The following is a 15449-nucleotide window of genomic DNA, read 5'->3' on the forward strand; positions in this document are numbered from 1 at the left end:
CACAATGCCTTTAACCCCGCGAAAATAAAACCTGTTATCTGCCTCCAAACCCATGGTAGCCTGGATCCGATGTTGTAGTTCTGTTTTGTTGGATTGGGCATGCACCATGTGCTCTTGTATGCGCCCCCGGTCCTCCCGTTTGTGAGGCTGCCTCCAGCCTCTCTATGCAGGGCTGGTCCAGGGCCGGTGACAGACTATTTTGTGCCCTAGGCAAGGTGAGCTACTCCCCTCCCCCCCAAAAAAAATTCCAACTTTGATTTTTAAGAACAGATGTTTCCTGGAAAAAATAAGAAGCACAAAACTTGAAACTGCTAAATTTATTTTAAAGTGCAAGAAATACGTCATGCCAATTATAGCAAACAAATTGGAAAGGAACGTCTATGGGTCTAAAATGCATTATTTAAGAGGGATATTTTTGTTGTTTATTCGTTCAGTCGCTTCCGACTCTTCGTGACTTCATGGACCAGCCCATGCCAGAGCTTTCTGTCGGCCATTGCCACCCCTAGCTCCCCCAAGGTCAAGTCTGTCACCTCCAGAATATCATCCATATACCGACATATCTCTGGTTGTACTGATCCATTTAGTTTTCACGGCAAGAATACTGGGGTGGTTTGCCATTACCTTCCCCAGGGATCGGATTTAGTCTGACCTCTCTACCATGACCGTCCCGTCTTGGGTGTCCCTTCACGGTTTAGCTCATGGCATCCTTGAGGCTCAAGCTCCAGCACCACGACAAGGTAACGATCTCCTTTGCTGGAGAAGAGGAATATCACCTCCAAATGGGGTGCAGGGGGTCTTTGAGTGAATGCATGTGTTCATGCGTGTGTTTGTTTGGCGTGAGTGATGCTGAGTGTGTGTGTGCACACATTATCCCCCCCAACTCACACACACGTGTGTGCACACACACACTCAGCATCACTCACGCCAAACAAACACACGCATGAACACATGCATTCACTCAAAGACTGCATGCACCCCATTCACCCATACATTCTCTCTCTCTCTCTCTCTCTCTCTCTCTCTCTCTCTCTCTCTCTCTCTCTCTCTCTCTTCCAGGTGCGTTCCAGAAGTCCGAACGTGGAGCCGCCCTACCCCCACCCCAGTGTCCCTGGCTTCGCTTCAGCTGGGCAGGTGTGGGGCGCCATCTCGCCCACCCAGGCCCAGCTGAATTCTCAGGCCAGCCTGGCTCACAGCCAACGTGCGTGAGTGCTGTGCTGCGCTGTGCCCGGCGCCCCTCTTAGCTTGGCGCCCTAGGCGGCCGTCTGAGTGGCCTCTATGGTAGCACCGGCCCTGGGCTGGTCTCACACCTGTGTCTTCTCATATGTGGGGCCGTAATCTTGCCGCATCCCAGGGAAACTTGCTAAAGATCTCAGTGATTTCAAAAGATGGTGCTATATAAATAAATAATAATAATAATAATAATAATAATAATAATAATAATAATAACAGCAAGTTCACTCTTAAGGAAGGTATGGTAGGCTAACAAATGGAGACATCTATTTCGTAGCATTTACCGCAGAAAACACATCTGAAGAGTGAGGCTATTGAGCATTTGATTCTTTAATCCCCCACCCCCACAAGGTGGGGGATTGGGTGGGGAGCATTCTCTGTGTGCGTGTTGTGAAAAGGACCACATGAAAGATCAGGCGCATGCCCCCCTCTTCAGGAGTGAGGCAAAGAAAAAGACGGAACAACAATGGGTGTATCAGCTCCATGTTAATCCTTTGAAAGACTCGAGTTAGGCCTCCCTCAGACAGAGAGCTTGGGGGCCTATTCTCCAGCAGAATCTCCTTCAAAATACACACACACACACACACACACACATACCGGATTCCACGAAAAAAGACCATTGATATCCCTAAGAGAGAAGGAAGGAAAAGGTTCCAAACTCAGACAACAGAAAGAAGTGCCAATGCTTTCCTTGGTCTGTGCCACTGCAGACTGCAACCAGGGAATTGCTTGTGGTGGTGGTGGTGGTGGCGGAGGAGGAGGAGGAGGAGGAGGAGGAGGAGGAGAAGAAGAAGAAGAAGAAGAAGAAAAAGAAGAAGAAGAAGAAGAAGAAGAAGAAGAAGAAGAAGAAGAAGAAGAAGAAGAAGAAGAAGAAGAAGAAGAAGAGGAGGAGGAGACTGAAAGAACTGGGCATGTTTAGCCTGGAGAAGAGAAGATTGAGGGGAGACATGAGAGCACTCTTCAAATACTTAAAAGGTTGTCACACAGAGGAGGGCCAGGATCTCTTCTCGGTCCTCCCAGAGTGCAGGACATGGAATAGCGGGCTCAAGATAAAGGAAGCCAGATTCCAGCTGGACATCAGGAAAAACTTCCTGACTGTTAGAGCAGGACGACAATGGAACCAGTTACCTAGGGAGGGTGTGGCCTCTCCTGCACTAGAGGCCTTCAAGAGGCAGCTGGACAACCATCTGTCAGGGATGCTTTAGGGTGGATTCCTGCACTGAGCAGGAGGTTGGACTCGATGGCCTTGTAGGTCCCTTCCAACTCCGCTATTCTATGATTCTATGATTCTAAGGAGGAGGAGGAGCAAAAAACAAGAACAAGGAGGGGAAGGAGGAGGAGGACAAGAACAAGGACAAGGAGGAGGAGGAGGAGGAGAATGAGGAGAAAGAAGGAGGAGGAGGAGGAGGAGGAGGAGGAGGAGGAGGAACATAGCCTCGTGGAGCATAGCCTGGTGACATGGTGGAGGTGGCTGTTTTAAAATACACAAGGATTTTTTTCTCCCCACAGGGCATTCAAATAAAAGGAAGGACTTCTTTACACACTGCATAGTTAACCTACGGAATTCACTAACACAAGATGTATTGATAGCCACCAATTTGGATGGCTTTGAAAGGGGGCTGGATAAATTTCTGGAGGAGAAGGTGGTCAATGGCTACTAGCCCTGATGGCTATATGCTACCCCCAGTATCAGAGGCAGTAAGCCTATAAACACCAGTTGCTGGGGAACATGGGTTGGAGGGTGCTGTTGCACCATGTCCGGAATTGTTCCCTGGCTGACGGCTGGTTGGCCACTGTGTGAACAGAGTGCTGGACTCGATGGACCCTTGGTCTGATCCAGCATTGGGGCTCTTCTTAGGTTCTTACAAACATGCTAATACTATCTTGCACGTAAATACACACATATATACAGGGAGCCTGTGGTGGTAGGAATAAATGGGGCCACTAACTAGACTGCTTTTTGTATGCTGACTATGAGAACTAGGTGAGAATTCATTTTCAGTTTGGGTTTGATAGGAATGTACCAAATTTGCACATTTCTTCATGTTTGGAATGGAAAGAACTTGAGGTTTTAGAAAAACAAAAAACTTCATATGTGGGAGAAACTGAAACTGACCCACGCCTCCATCCAGATCTAGGGCTTTGAGGGCTGTACTCTTAAAAGTCCCTGTGTATTCAACCATGTTTGCGGTGCGGAATTATGACCACTACCTCTTTTTTTCTAACACTTTTAACGGGGTTTTGTGGTATCTGTTCTGCCCCCCTGTGGAGTCTGCAGTAGACCTGTGCATCCTCTGAATTTCACATGGGACGGTTTCCAGCATTTAAAAAGGCAAAATATGCTAATGGCAGCTTCCATTAGCATATCTAGGGGGAAATTATAGCTGTGCTGTGCATATTTTACACCATTTGTAGCCATAAAGCCCTTACTTCTATGTAAATTGTGGCCGTAAGTGCTAGAGGTAAGTGCTTTATGGCCTCAGTTTACATAGAAGTAAGGGCTTTAGGGCTACAAATTTTTGTGAACCGCCCAGAGCGCTTCGGCTATTGGGCGGTATAAAAATGTAATAAATAAATAAATAAATAAATACAAATGGTGTAAAATACGCATATTACAGCCGCACTTCCCCCAAGATATACTAATAGCAGACACGATTAACATATCTTGCCTATTTTGAAACCAGTAAAAATGACCTGTGAAATCTGGACGACGCTCTGGGGTCTGGGGAAATCCAACGATCCCAAGCAGCCCGGATTTCCCTGTGGTGAAACCCCCCCCCACACACACACAGCAGAACCCCACCCCACAGCAGAATTAGGCTGTGAAATTCACTGCCACAAGAAGTAATGATGAACACCTATTTGGATGGCTTTAGAAGGGGATTGGACAATTTTCTGGATGAGAAGACTATCAATGGCTACTAATCCAGTTGACAAATCCGATGGCCTTGTAGGCCCCTTCCAACTCTGCTATTCTATGATTCTATGATTCTATGACTAGGTGCTCCCTCCAGTACCAGAGGTGGTATGCTGATGGACACCAGGTGCTGGGGGAACATGGGCAGGAGGGTGCTGTTGCACTCATGTTCTACTTGTGGATTCTGTGTGAGCAGAATGCTAGACAGACATTAAGGCCATAGCTGGACCTAAAGTTTATCCCAGGATCATCCCGGGTTCATCCCTGCCTGAATGCTGGATGCCCTGTGTGGCACTTAGATGAACAGGTTTGACCCCAGGACAATCCTGGGATAAACTTTAGGTCTAGCTACGGCCTTAGTCTGCTCCAGCATGGCTCTTCTGATGTTCCTAGAAGAAAGTCAGTGTGCTGAAGGGATCACAGGTGTTGGATCTGGCTCAGAGTGAGCTTAGTTCAAATCCCTTTTCAGCCATAAGTGAATCACTCTCACTCTCTCACCTTAACCTACCTCACAGGGTTGTTGTGAGATACAATGGGATAAACACATGAACACTGCTTTTTGTGTGCTCCTTTGATAGGGCAAATAAACATAGGGTTTGCAAGTTCTGGGCTCCACAATTCAAGAAGGACGCAGACAAGCTGGAGCGTGTTCAGAGGATGATCAGGGGTCTGGAAACAAAGACCTATGAAGAGAGACTGAAAGAACTGGGCATGTTTAGCTTGGAGAAGAGAAGATTGAGGGGAGACAGGATAGCACTCTTCAAATACTTAAAAGGTTGTCACACAGAGGAGGGCCAGGATCTCTTCTCGATCATCCCAAAGTGCAGGACACGGAAGAATGGGCTCAAGTGAGAGGAAGCCAGAGTCCGGCTGGACATCAGGAAAAACTTCCTGACTGTTAGAGCAGTACGACAATAGAACCAGTTGCCTGGTGAGGTTGTGGGCTCTCCCACACTAGAGGCCTTCAAGAGGCAGCTGGACAACCATCTGTCAGGGAAGCTTTAAGGTGGATTCCTGCATTGAGCAGGGGGTTGGACTCGATGGCCTTAGAGGCCCCTTCCAACTCTACTATTCTATGATTCTATGATTCTATGGTATTGTCAATCCTATGGTATTGTCAAACTTCCTGAGTGTTAGAGCAGTACGACAATGGAACCAGTGACCTGGGGAGGTTGTGGGCTCTCCCACACTAGAGGCCTTCAAGAGGCAGCTGGACAGCCATCTGTCAAAGATGCTTTAAGGTGGATTCCTGCACTGAGCAGGGGGTTGGACCCGATGGCCTTAGAGGCCCCTTCCAACTCTACCATTCTATGACTCTATGATTCTACATTCAGGATTCTCCAAGTGGTCACCAAATGTGGGGCTCAACAGGCATTTTCCCTGCTGACTCCAAAGGATGTAGTAGATTGTTTTCCTTTCCTGTTTCCACGCGCGTAAACTCACTTCTTTAAGGCATCTAGTGCTGTTTATTCTATGGGCACGCTAAAGTGGTCCACCTTCGCCCTCAGCATGTGGCACATGGATTGTTGCATGAATTATGTGGATAGGTGTGGGAGAAGGCTCACAGGCAGAAGGAGGAAACATTGCATAATCCCAGAGAGAGGAAAGCTGAACCAGAGTCGGTGGTAAAAAGGGAAAAAAAAACCTTCCACGCTGAATCTAAAAGAGTCACACGAAAAGAGAAACTGTCCCTGTTTGTTTCAAGAACTTTAAAACCTGGCGAGGGAGGAGGGGAGAGACGGGGAAGCAGCAGCAGTCCATTTTAAAGAGAACAGGTGCAACTCTCGCAAAGCCTCCCTTAATCCCAAACCCATACATCTTGAAGCCTCAATATAGTCTGGCTGTCATTTCCGAAATGGGAGTGGACGACCTGTAAACATCCCTCCCCCTCCCTAATCTGGGATGGAGCGGGGAGGGGGGGTATAATTACATAGCTCTGAGCATCGGGCCTTTGATCATAATTACGGTGCTTTTGTAGACTTGGCTGCGGTTGCTTTCAGACTCATGGAGCAAGATGTTTCATGGAAGGGAGAGATTATACTTTTTCCCAGGGACATTTGCTTTTCCCATATACGTTCTACAACTCAGAAAAGGGTAAATCGCACTAAATATATCCACAAGGGACCTGTGCGTAGAAGACCGTCTCTGATTTGTGCCCACGGTATGGTAGAAGTTCTACCCCGACTTTTATTTTCAAAAAGAAATGAAATGTTTAAGTTTGTTTGGTTTTTTAATGCCAAGTTTCTAACTCTCAATAATACAGCTCAGGATTCTCGAGACAGCTAAATGCCAGAGCTGAGTACTAGAACATACCGTATTTCTTTGATTGTAAGACTCACACTAATTTCAGTACCACCAACAGAAGAAAAAAAACCTAAGACACACCCACGATTCTAAGACGCACCCCTTTTTTAGAGATGTTTATATGGGGAAAAAGGTGCGTCTTAGAATCGAAGAAATAGAGTACATATTGATGATGGATGATAGGGTACTTAGTCATGTGCAGAGTGCCCTCCCTATAGAGTAACTGCAGCCAGCCCTCCTTTATCTGGGGATTAGAGCAGAGTATACATCGCTGTCAGAACCATGCCATGGGGCTTCAGGCAGCTGCTGCTGTTGGTCTCGTACAAGCCAAAGGAGTGGTGAAATTGACTGAACCAAAGGCTGTTTGTAGCACCGGCCCTACCATTAGGCAAGGTGAAGCATCCCACCTCAGAGGGCATATTTCAAAGTGTCATTGAGGGTGGTGGTGGTTTCTTATCACGTATTTCATTTCCTACGATATTTTCAACATCATGGGGACACGGTTTGGATTTTCTGCCTTTGGCTGCGTGTGATGAGGGTCTAATCAATTTCACCACATTATAGGTGAACACTTAGGATGTATTAAGGATGTTTTAATCATGTGTGCTATGTTTCTAATCAGTTTTTAATGTGTTTTATATTCATTGTTGTACCCCGCCTTGATCCAAGTGGAGAGGCGGGTAAGAAATAAATTATTATTATTATTATTATTATTATTATTATTATTATTATTATTATATTGGGTGTTATGCATGGAAGTAGCTGCAGTTAGGAAAATGAACTATGGCAGCTTCCTCTGCCACACACAGAAGCCCTTTTCAGATCAGATGTTCAGTGTTCCCAATGTCAGCTTTCCCCAGCCTGTGCCTTCCAGGTAGCTTTGGGAATAATGGAAGTTGCCATCCATCCATCCATCCATCCATCAGGAGGGCAGTAAATCGAGGAACGTTGCCTATAACCAAGACTAGGCACATGTGACTGAAACAATAGCAAATTCCCTCTTTGGTTGCTCCTGCCTCCACTTCCTCTGTTTCCTCCATTTGGGGCACAGGGCTCTTGTACTCGGTAAAGTGCCAGGCACACTAGTGCTGCTATATGAACAAACAAACAAAATAAATGAAACAAAGATGTGATGAGGTACGAGCTTTGCTCCCGACCTCCGTGTGTTTCTCTGAAAGTAGAGTGGAGCCTCCCGCCTGCCCACGGCACCCACACACCCACGGAGAGGCTTTGTCTATCCTTCACTACATTTCAATATTTCTCCTGCTGTTTTTGCTGGCTGCTCTTGTCCTTGAGTAATGGGTGGCATAGAATCATAGAATAGCAGAGTTGGAAGGGGCCGACAAGGCCATCGAGTCCAACCCCCTGCTCAGTGCAGGAATCCACCCTAAAGCATCCCTGACAGATGGTTGTCCAGCTGCCTCTTGAAGGCCTCTAGTGTGGGAGAGCCCACCACCTCCCTAGGGAACTGGTTCCATTGTCGTGCTGCTCTAACAGTCAGGAAATCTTTCCTGATGTCCAGCTGGAATCTGGCTTCCTGTAGAATCATAGAACGGCAGAGTTGGAAGGGGCCTCTAAGGTCATCCAGTCCAACCCCCTGCTCAATGCAGGAATCCACCCTAAAGCATCCCCGACAGATGGCTGTCCAGCTGCCTCTTGAAGGCCTCTAGTGTGGGAGAGCCCACCACCTCCCTAGGTAGCTGATTCCATTGTCGTACTGCTCTAACAGGAAGTTTTTCCTGATGTCCAGCTGGAATCTGGCTTCCTTTAACTTGAGCCCGTTATTCCGTGTCCTGCACTCTGGGGGGATCGAGAAGAGATCCCGGCCCTCCTCTGTGTGACAACCTTTGAAGTATTTGAAGAGTGCTCTCATGTCTCCCCTCAATCAATTGCATTGCAGTGCAATGTGTCTTTCTTAGGGCCAAACAGACATTACTCATTTCCACATCTAGCAGCTAGTATTTTTTTATTACTCTAGAGTAGGCACAGGGCTCTTGATGCATAAAACCTCCCCTATCCCCACGCTTGGGCCCCAATCTGGATTGGGACCCCTGGGCATACGCTACAGTATGTATGGATTCAAAGTACTATCTGTTTTAAACGTATAGAAAGTCTCCAAACGACTAGCCCAATCAAGTATTCACGAGCTTAGATTTCCATACCAAATACTTGCCTTTGAAACAAAGCAGGACTATCCCACAGACCACTGAGTGAATGATTTGGGGAAGGGGGTGAGGTGGGGGGGGGCAGAAAATGCTTAAAGTTGTTCCAGACAGGAGGTGCCCAGTCTCCGAGAAGGCCAAGCAGTTAAGGTGGCCAGTTTAGGGGAAATTGAAAAGGAAAAATGTGTATTAAATGAACCATGTAACAGCTTTTAAATCTTGGGGGGCCTCAATAGGAGCATAAACACTCATTTTATCAAAAGCTATATGTATGTTTATATTTTTAAATATTTTATTACCTCAATTTTAGACTTTTTAAAAGTTAGTATATTTTAATATTCATGTATTTATTGCTTGTTTTTAACACATGTTTACTATGTGTAAAATGGTATGAAAACTTATTCAGTAAAATTTGATTTCATAGAATCATAGTATCATAGAATAGTAGAGTTGGAAAGGGCCTACAAGGCCATCAAGTCCAACCCCCTGCTCAATGCAGGAATCCACCCTAAAGCATCCCTGACAGGTGGTTGTCCAGCTGCCTCTTGAAGGCCTCTTGTGTGGGAGAGCCCACAACCTCCCTAGGGAACTGGTTCCATTGTCATACTGCTCGAACAGTCAGGAAGTTTTTCCTGATGTCTAGCCGAAATCTGCCTTCCTTTAACTTGAGCCTGTTATTTTGTGTCCTGCACTCTGGGAGGATGGAGAAGAAATCCTGGCCCTCCTCTGTGTGACGACTGGCCCTATCCCCATGCTTGGGCCCCAATCTGGCTTGGGGCCCCTGAGCATACGCTACAATTATAAATGAATACAGACACAATTGGGCCTCTAAGCATTCACACGCACAACTGTCACTTGGTGGGTTTGTCATCAGATATTCACCTGAATCCAACCTAAGTGGGACAGGAAATGCCCAGTGGTTCTGCATTTTGTTTTTGTTTATTTTTTAAAAATGCCTCCCTCCCTCACTATTCCTTCAGTGGTCAGTCCCAGAACGTCTCCCCTGAAGCAGAAAGCTGAGTGACCAAGGTTCCCTTGTCATCAGAAGCTGGTGGAGTTTGTCAGACATCCAAGACAGCTTCTGTTGTGGAAGGTTTCACGAGGAAAACAAATCTGCCTTCACGCCTGTTCCGTCTCCTCTAAGGCTCCTGCCCTTTCCTGGCCACGTTCCACATTCCCGAGTCCCGAGCAGTTGAGCTACAGAGACCGCCTGCAATTTCACACTGCAAGATCCTTGCCGGATTTTTGCCCTCTCATTCTTGCACAGGCCTGCCAAACCAGGGCAGGGGCTAGGAGCAGAGCGAAAAGCGGAGCAAATGAAAGAGGAACGCATTGCTAGAACAAATCACATTAAGCTACCGAGAGACCCCAGAGCTCCTGGAAAACCCAGGCAGGGTTTCTGCAGGCACCCACCAAATGTTCCGTTGAACACACAGGCAGCCGTGCAACCTCAGCACCGGCGATGAAAGATCCAGGTGCACTTCAGTGCTGCAACTGATTTTCTAGACGATGCAAAGGAGCCAGTCAAGATGAAGGGGCCCAACAGGACAGGACAACTAGGGGTCTATTTCCAGAGTGGCCACGGCCAGCTTTAAAGTTGCATTCTCTCTAACCGAGGAGCCCTTCTCACAAATGCCCTGTATGTACGAGGGCTGATTGTGCTTACTGAATGAGAAGAAGAAGAGGACACTCTGCACACGCTCAGAGGTATATGTCTTTTACTGAGAAAGCACCAGACCAACTTTACTCTCCTCCTCTTGGAGAGAGAAATCAGTGAAACTTTTTCAAACCAAGACCCCTGCAGTTCTTGCTGTTACAGGTCTTTTCAACAGCTGAGAAGATACTACGGTAAAGCTCAGTAAACACACTATGAAAAAAGGGATGTTTACACCAGGGTTTTTTGTTTCTTATATCCCTTTCCAATACGTGATATGACCAGGAGCTATTCAAAGCCACAACTCACCCCTAAACCATTTTTTCCAGCCTGGAGAAGAGAAGATTGAGGGGAGACATGATAGCACTCTTCAAATACTTAAAAGGTTGTCACACAGAGGAGGGCCAGGATCTCTTCTCAATCCTCCCAGAGTGCAGGACACGGAATAACGGGCTCAAGTTACAGGAATCCAGATTCCAGCTGGACATCGGGAAAAACTTCCTGGCTGTTAGAGCAGTACGACAATGGAATCAGCTACCTAGGGAGGTGGTGGGCTCTCCCACCCTAGAGGCCTTCAAGAGGCAGCTGGACAGCCATCTGTCAGGGATGCTTTAGGGTGGATTCCTGCATTGAGCAGGGGGTTGGACTCGATGGCCTTGTAGGCCGTTTCCAACTCTGCTATTCTATGATTCTAAGACAGTGCCCCTAAACATACACAGAGTTCTTTTCCCCCATACCTCCCAGGGTTAAATATCTAGTGTACTCTGGGAAAAGTCCTTCCAGGTCAAAAAAGACATTCCCAAGCAGGACTGAACCTCAGAACCTGATTTTAGACATTGATCAGTCAAGACAACCAAACGTGCATTAACAACATTGAGAACCAAGCATATAAACAGGGCTGGTAAAGAATCTCGGTCATTCCAGATTAGGGATGTACAGATCTTGTTTCACCCATTCCGTGTGTGCTTCATTCTTTCAGCATGTCATCTGCTCATTGACAGAATCAGATTCCCCCACCCCTTTTCAGGAAAGTACACGAAAAAGTACGCAGCTTTTGCGGGCATGCGGCATTTTGCGTATTTTCCTTAGTTCAGTGTACGTAAATCAATGAGCACACCCCAAAAGACTACTGCACAGCAAAGGTTGAAAAGAGTTCAGAGTTGCATAAAATATTGTGTTTCTTTTCTTTTCCTTTTTTTTAAAAAAAACGCGTATCTATTAACATATTTTCCAGTAACTTTCGTATTTGCATATGACTAAACTTGCGTACAATTCCAGGAAGGAAAAAAAATGGTCTACAAATCTGTGGAACTGGTGCAACTCGCAGAGTTGCCAATGTGCTGCGGAATCCTTGGGCCGGAGTCATAAAACTCCGAAGTCATTTAGATTGGTTTGGGATTTTCTGATTTTTCTGATTCTTCAGAAGCTGTTGGACTACAACATCATCCCTGACCGTTGGCCAGCCTTCCCCAACCTGGTGCCCTCCAGAAGCTGGGGGATTATGGGAGTTGTAGCCCAACACCTCTGGAGGGCACCAGGCTGAGGAAAGCTACCATTGGCCATGCTGACTGAGGCTGATGGGAGTGGGTGTCATATAATATTCCTCAACCCTGTTGGAAAACCTGTACCTGGTGATGTCTTAAGGGGGACGGTGTGCTTGATTTGAACCAAAGTTCAGACCCAGTTCAATTCCAGGACTCTCCCCCCCAGATAACAAGAGGTTGGGTAAGTGTGTCTGCCTCTGAGCATGTGCAAAAGATCACTGAATAACTACGGCCAGCCCTTGGAAAGGAAAGGAACCTCTCGTGCAAGCACTGAGTCATTACTGACTCTTGGAGGGACACCAGCTTTCGTTGACGTTTTCTTGGCAGGCCTTATAGCAGGGTGGTTTGCCGTTGCCTTCCCCGGCCATTATTACCTTTCCCCTAGCTAGCTGGGTACTCATTTTACCGACCTCGGGAGGATGGAAGGCTGAGTCAACCCGAGCCGGCTGCCTGAAACCAGCTTCCGCTGGGATCGAACTCAGGCCGTGGGGAGTTTCGGCTGCAGAAACTGCTGCTTTACTGCTCTGCGCCACACGACGCTCATGGCCAGCCCTTACACATCTGGAAAAGCCATCCAGACCGAGGTATATGATTTTCTGGTCAGCCCCACAACAACAGACCCAAAGTTTTAGCACTTTGAAGTTTCTCACTGAAGAGGAAGTACAACTTTTTCAGATAATCTGTAAATAACTTATAAAACTCATTCCTGCAAGATGTGGGGAAGATGGACATTAGCTTAGATGCAGGGAGGGGAGGTTAGTGGAATATATCATACCCAGTGGATGCTGGTGCCTCCGATGTCAGAGGGATGGCGAATCCGTACCAGGTTTCAGTTGGAACCAGTCGGAGCTCTAAAGAAGCGCTCCAAGATGGTTCAGCTGATGTCACCTTGGATAGTTCCTTTTGAGTTCTGACTGGTTCTGACTGAACCCCAGAGCACATTCAACGCCCCACTGACATTGGAGCCACCAGCCTCCACTGATCATCGCCAAAAGGAAGGACCAGAGATGTTTGAGCTCGCTGAAATTCTCCAAACTTCACTTTGAAGCTCAGTTCAGTTTGCTCTTCTTTTCATTTGAAACCTATTTCTTTAGTACATTTCAAACAGTAACATTGTTAATTTGGAATGGCAAAAAGTGTGCATTTCTGTGCACAGTTTTCCAAAGTGTGCATTTCCCCTCCGTTTCCCTAAGGCATACAGAATCTGTAAAGGGGCGGGCGGCAGGGAATGCACATTTCAAAGTATGCATTAAAAAACCCACGCAGAGTTTTTTGAATGCTATCCCATTTGGGAATGTGGTGGCAGTTCTTGAAAAATGCGCTACTGTTCGTGTTTGTGGATGTTAATGTGGCGAGTTCAGATGATTTGCTCACTGAAATGCCAGTGCCTCAATTGGGTGCCCGCAGGAACTCACTTCCCTGTTCACTTCACAGCGTGCACATTCCTCTGCATGCAAGAGATTTGCTTTCACCCCTGGCATGAATGGGCAAACAGCGTGCAGCAGGTTGAATCCAAACTTAGAGTAGACTCATCGAAATCAATGGGACTTAAGTCAGTCATGACAATAGGTTTACACTAAGTATGACTAAGTCTGGAGGCAACCCTCTGTATGCACATCACTGCGCATGTGGTGTTCTGGGACTGGGGCACCTGACTATTCTTGTGCCTGGAAATGTTGCTACATTTTTTGCTTGGTTTCTCCTCTGGACCTTCCGGGTAGTGTGCGTGTGTGTGTGTGTGCATGCGTGCATATTCTGTTTTGCTGGTGGGATCCGAGGTCCTTTCTTGTTTTCAGTCTCTCTGCCTGCCACTTGTCAAATGATCTATCCTCAAGGCAAGGTTTTCTGTACCCTTTCCTCGTATTTACTGAACACAGTGTAGCGGTTGCCAAAGAGGAAAGAGGAGGGATGTCTGAAATGGAACAATAACTATTTGGAAAGCCAAAAATAATAATCAGCTCCGCAGAGCATGAAGCAAGTGGCATATTTCTTCTTACACACACACGCACACACGCACATGCACACACACAGTCCAGCACCACCAGCTGCCACCATCTGATAGCAGGAGAGATAAAAATTACACCACAGACGCGCCCGGCTAGCAGAAATGTGAAGTTGCGGACAGACTCACCGCTGGAGGTAGGCATCGGGGCAGCAAGGCAAAGTTGAGTAGGGCGCAGGTTCAAAATTCATTTCCTCCCCGAGATCTTCGTTGGATGTCAATTCAGCACAACGAATAAATATATCTCCGTATATAAGGTCAGCCGGCCAAAAGCAATAGGGTCAAGTGGCATTTGGAGATAAGGTTTTCCAAGAGTTCTTTTACACTTGGAAAGGGGTGGAGCTTCCCAGGGTCCTGGCCAATGGGATTCATGCAGTGACCCCGAGCTTTGCAAACTGTCACTGAATCTGAGACCAGCATCTTCCTGCAAAGTGTCTCCTCTGCCTGCCTACCCACCCACCCCCGCCTGCCTGCCTGCCTGCCTGCCTGCCTGCCTGCCCGTAGCCTCCGTAATAACCAGTAGTGGCCACACGATGGGCTTTGGGAAGTGGTCCAGGACATCTCTGAACTTCTGATCTCTCTGCCTATTGGTTGCTTTCCCCAGATGACATCAATGCTTAATTTGGGCCACACTGAAATCTGGGGCCCCTTCATCTCAAGCTGGTCCCAAGAGAATATCTGTGCTGGATGATCTTTTATTTTCAGCTGCCTCTAGAGGAAACTCTGAGCTAAGGGATTTTTTCTTCTGACGCCATCGGCCTGTTGCTTTGCAGTTAACCACTGTGGTTTTAAACAAGCATCATAACTTTGGGAAATCCCTCTGATATAATTTATGTCACTCAGAACAGAAGAGCCTTGATTACTGACATCATCTTCTTGATTCTTACAGAATCATAGAATCATAGTAGAGTTGGAAGGGGCCTACAAGGCCATTGAGTCCAACCCCCTGCTCAATGCAGGAATCCACCCTAAAGCATCCCTGACAGATGGTTGTCCAGCTGCCTCTTGAAGGCCTCTAGTGTGGGAGAGCCCACAACCTCCCTAGGTAACTGATTCCATTGTCATCCTGCTCTAACAGTCAGGAAGTTTTTCCTGATGTCCAGCCAGAATCTGGCTTCCTGTAATTTGAGCCCGTTATTCTGTGTCCTGCACTCTGGGGGGATTGAGAAGAGATCCTGTCCCTCCTCTGTGTGACAGCCTTTGAAGTATTTGAAGAATGCTATCATGTCTCCCCTCCATCTTCTCTTCTCCAGGCTAAACATGCCCAGTTCTTTCAGTCTCTTCTTCTTCTTCTTCTTCTTCTTCTTCTTCTTCTTCTTCTTCTTCTTCTTCTTCTTCTTCTTCTTCTTCTTCTTCTTCTTCTTCTTCTTCTTCTTCTTCTTCTTCTTTCCAGGCCCCTGATCATCCTGGTTGCCCTCCTCTGAACCCCCTCCAGCTTGTCTGTGCCCTTCTTGAAGTGTGGAGCCCAGAACTGGACGCAATACTCTAGATGAGGCCTAACCAGGGCTGAATAGAGGAACCAGTACCTCAGGCGATTTGGAAGCTATACTTTTATTAATGCAGCCCAAAATAGCATTTGCCCTTTTTGCAGCCATATCTGTCTCAAAAGAATTGAGACAGAATTCTGTCTCAATTC

Source organism: Elgaria multicarinata, chromosome 8, assembly GCF_023053635.1.
Source record: "Elgaria multicarinata webbii isolate HBS135686 ecotype San Diego chromosome 8, rElgMul1.1.pri, whole genome shotgun sequence".
NCBI classification, from domain to species: domain Eukaryota; kingdom Metazoa; phylum Chordata; class Lepidosauria; order Squamata; family Anguidae; genus Elgaria; species Elgaria multicarinata.